Genomic DNA, 4,899 nt, shown 5'->3' on the forward strand with positions numbered 1-4,899 from the left:
TTTAAGTGGAAGAAAGCTACTTTTTTTTCCTCTTACGTGCAACCTATTGGAAAGCCTGGATGAGTCGTTAATTGGGTTAGTAAAATAACGAAATTATAGTTTTTAAGTAGAAAAAAAATATTTATGTAAAGAGATATTTTAAAATAAAAATGCCTAAAAGTGCACAACTCTTCTTAAGTGGAAGCTACTTTTTTTTCCCCTTACGTGCAACCTATTGGAAAGTCCGGATGAGTCATTAGTTGGGTTAGTAAAATAACGAAATTATAGTTTTTAAGTAGAAGAAAAAATGTAAAGAGATATATTAAAATAATATATATTTTATATATAAAAATATATTTAATATATTAAAATAATTACACAACATATGGAACCCCTTATTGGATCGATTAGAGCATCCAAATGCTGCACATCCAACCATGGTATGACCACTGATCTATTAAAATGTCAGTTGTAACCAATAGCCATCAGAACTCAGACATCATTGAAAATCACAGAGAGCGGGTGACAACTTCTCCCCAACCACTAATGTCCCTCTGACTTGGATTAGGTAAGAGGTCAGAGTACGTGACCAAACCAGGATCCTCCTCTCTCACTCTTCATGATGTTTTGAGTTCGCTTAGGGTTGTTATAATGATTGCTGTTGTGGTAATGACACAATGTACAGTATGTTTGTGATGTTCGAATATGTTGTGATTGGGTTGTCCCAAGTATATAGCGCTACCTGCTATGTCCTCTGTTGAGTCTGCTTTTAACTGTATTTTCTCCCCTTATTGACCACTGTCCCTATACTTACTGCTTTATAGAGGATGTCCCTTTCATAAAACCCTTTCATTTTTTTTTTTTTTTTTTTAAATGGTTAGGCTCTGGGATGCCCTAGAGTTCTGTAAATAGTAAATAGAGTTATTTTTTGTAAATAGTTGTACAACTTAAAATATTTGATAAATAAATATCTTTCTCCTGACTTAACTGAAATATTTTTATTTTATTTCATGTATTATTTTGTTTTGTTGTGTAACACCCTCTCTTCTCTCCTTTTCCATTCTGAGTTGCTCCATTAGGTCCTCTATGGCCCCTGGCAGTCTGGTCGCTGGGTCACTCACCACTCACGCACATAATCTAATTTATACAGCTTTCTTTACAGTTTTGCTCACACCACTTCCCGTTAGCCTCAGCATATCAAAAACCTCCCTTATCCTCCTCTGAATTGTCCTGATGTCAGGCAGTGATTCAAGGCTTAAGGGTTTTGCACCCAGTTGTGCCAGACCATCTCATTTGTATGCCTTTCTTTATGGTTTCTTTGCCCCACTTTATCCCACCGTTTGTTTTGTTGTCTTAAGTGAAGCGGCTTGTGAGAACAATGCTGGACCTCTAGGATTGTTATGGCCATCACCAGTCCTGTCTGTTTCATGGACCACCTGCCCCCGGTTTTTGTTTTTCTTGTTCACACACACTCACACAAGCACACATTTTTGTTGTCTGTCATTGTTTAATAAAAAATATTTTATTTGAAAACCTTCATTTGTATCAGCCATGCTTAATTGATGTCTCAATAGCTGTAACAGAAGTTACAAGTGTTTTGTTAGTTAATTGCTTAAGTTACTTGGATTGAGTTACAGCTACCCTTACTCTTAGCCTACTCTGTACACTAACCCAGAGCCATAGAGAAAAATCTTCACTCTGCATTTACCTATAGACCCAAACATAAAAGCGTAAATTCGTTTTTAATCTGTTATAGTTTTGATAATATGTGTATGGCTTCATTTTAAAATTATATTTTTAGTCTTAACATGATCATGTTTCACGTTGTGGTCCTGGGGGTGGCCACTTTCATCAGAAGAAGTGAGCTAGCTTCTAAGCGAATTCTGAACGGACCGCCACGGCAGACCTCTTTGCGTGATCACGAAGGTAGGCTAATGGCTGAATCGGAATTTATAAGCAAAATCACGGGAATCAATAGCCTAATACAGCCCAGTTGTGCTAAAATAAATATCATGAGACATCCATCATCAGATGAATGATATGGAAAAGTTAAGTTAGAGCCGCTAAAGCCAGTGCTACTACCCATGCGAACATGAACACTAAGCAATATACAGTATTTCGTTGTCACCCTGCCTCTCCAAATGCAAAACTGACATTAACAAAATGCAATAATGCAATAACAGCTGAAAACGTACTTGGGTGTGTGTTTTATTTTATATTTACCATTCAATAATGCAATCGCTGCTGTCTGTCCCATAGAAGAACATGACAGCCAGCGTATGTTTTGGAACTATTGGGGCTTACATGAACCACGTGACAGCCATAGCGGCGACATCAAAGAGTGTCGCAACTCTTTCTCTCTATGGCTCTGGGGACACCTAATCTGTAGCCCCACCTTAGCTCTGAACGCGTGTCTATTTCGCTTCAAAGTACTCTCGCTTTATACGCACGCCCTATTCGCTTTGGACGCGCGAATGGATTCAAAATGTTCAAGCGTCGAACTAGACGCGAATTTGACGCTCTATTCGCGTTTGGTGTGAACGCAGCATAATGAACTGGCTGCGATGTCAAGATTGCAATGCTGGAATGTGTGTGTGTGTGTGTGTGTGTGTGTGTGTCAGAGAGAGAGAAACGGGCACGATCGAACAGTGGAAACATAAAAACATACTCCATCATTTTGTTCATACAGGACATCATTAAAACTGCAAAGTGTTTAGCCTACTTATATTTGTGTAAAACACAACATTGTAGCTGTGTCCCAATTTGAAGACTGCATCCTTTGAAGGCCGTATTTGAAGACTGATTCGCCGCGTTTGAAGGCCGATTGCGTCACAGCTGCGCGAAGAAGACTGTCCCAATTCAAACTCTGCACGCTTCGAAGGCCGATTGCGTCACCGCGGCGCGACGAAGGCTGCTCCAGTTTGGTATGTCATTCAAATGCGCCGCCAAATGCGCACTTCATTTCTCTGACAAACGAAGGATACAAAAATGGACACTTCGTGGCCTACCCTTCCCCAGAATTCATAGCGCGCCGGTGACGACCAGTATATAAACGGTGACGACGCAACTTCACGCAAGTTTATTCCAAAAAAATGTCGGGTGTCAGTAGTGTCGTGGCTGAGGAATTCACTTATAAATGTAAGTATTGTGTTTTAATTTATTAAAATAGCTAGCGAAACAAGTGTTAAAAGCATGAATATGGACCAAGCACTGAACCCCCTGTGTGAAAACAATCAACTGAGTTAAATGAAGCAAATACTAAATTTAATATCAAAATGCTTTTCTTGCTTAGTTGTTTGGTTTTGTTCTGGTATATATATATAATCTTGTTATATATGAAAAATAATCTTGTTAACAAGAGAAATAATCTTAGAAAAAAATAAACAAGAAAAATAATCTTGTTTTCAGTTTGATTTAAGATTATTTTGCTTAACCCATTATCAGATTATTTTATTGCTTAAAACAATACTCACCTAATTTTCCCCCAAAACAAGAAATGTTTTACTTGTCTAGTAGGCTAATTGCTTCTTGATTTTAAGAATTTTCAGATGTTTTAACTAGAAACAAGACAAAATATTACGTAAGAAAATATTTTTTGCAGTGAATTTCAAGGAGGATATATTCAAGTAAATAAAACAGGAGCACAAATCCATCTGAAATGTGGTAGATAAAAATCCCTGAAAAACATATCTTGCGTGTCTGCAATACATTGTTTAATTTACCTGAAATAGCTAGCGAAACAAGTGTTAAAACCCAGGGGTGTTTCTTAAAAAACCTGAACTTAAACTAAAAAACTGCAGCTTCATTTATCAGGTGGTCTGAGGCAAAACCTGTTGTAATTCTTTTTGTTTCAGGGACCAAGGAGCAGACGGCTGACTTTATTCGTTTAAGGGCCGAACATGATTATTTATTTACAGGGGCCAAAAACTCGGCCACTGTGGCTTGGAGGTAAAAGTCAAAGTCATTAAAGGCATTAACCATTTGTAATATTTCCACTAGCTGCCTCTTGTATGCAAAAATTAGCCCTCACCCTATACAAAGCCCACAGCAATGAGACAACTAGTTAAGGCAATGGTCTTTCTCTTATGTAGTTTTTTTGTATATAAACGTGTTAAGCAAACTTGAGGATCCAGAAATATATTCCAGGAGTATTTTGTATGCATGTACTGCTGTGTGATTTTTTCTAATGTTAAGATTGCAACCCTGTCTTAATATTTTTCATAATTCTTTCCTTTTTTCTCCTTTTTTAGGAAAATTCTGGAGAAAATGGACCTGCTGGGGAAGGTCACTCCCTTGCAGGCCAAAAGAAAATGGGACAACTTAAAGAAAAAAAACAAGGTAAGCAAGTTAATTGACACATCTTTGCTGAAATGTATTGTGGTGTTCTTGTTGTTAACAACAGGTATGGTGTATTTGCTCTGCCTTAGGATTGCAAGTGTCCTGGGACAGGTGAGGGGGTGAGCGGAAAATCCACTGCTGAAACTTGGCCGTGGTTTGTCCTCATGGATGAGGTTTTGGGACAGAGGCCTTCCAACAACCCCCCTGTCCTATTTGCCTCCCTCCCTGAGGACAAACCAGGGCCAAGTTCAGCCCGGGCAGTCCCAGCAGCCTCGACAGCCTCAGCCGCCCCGACAACCTCAGCAGCCAGAAAAAGGGGCCATGACGAGCTCCTTGAGCTAATGAGGGAGGACATGAGGTTTCAGAGGGAAACAGAGGAGAGGAGAGCACAAGAGAGCAGGGAGAGAATGGACAGACTGTTTGCTCTCCTGGAGAGAATGGTCGAAAAAAAAAATATTTACATTTGTTTGAATCAGTTTTGGTATTTGTTTTTTGTCACTTATTTTTACATGAAAAAGTAATTTCTGTACACTGTTTGTGTTAAGTTAAAACCTATATGGAATTTAAGTTATTTGTAAATGA

At 38.6% G+C, this 4,899-nt stretch overlaps 1 long non-coding RNA gene across 1 annotated transcript; it reads left to right on the top strand.

Moving 5' to 3' along the window:
• The first annotated feature begins 3,512 nt into the window (after nucleotides 1-3,512).
• Nucleotides 3,513-4,899, top strand: LOC311080540. Its single transcript, XR_014605634.1, has 3 exons — nucleotides 3,513-3,927; nucleotides 4,230-4,317; nucleotides 4,407-4,899. It is a non-coding gene; the product is annotated as an uncharacterized lncRNA (long non-coding RNA).

The sequence above is a fragment of the Abramis brama genome, assembly GCF_963993115.1.
Source record: "Abramis brama genome assembly, chromosome: 4".
In the NCBI taxonomy this organism is placed as follows: Eukaryota; Metazoa; Chordata; class Actinopteri; order Cypriniformes; family Leuciscidae; genus Abramis; species Abramis brama.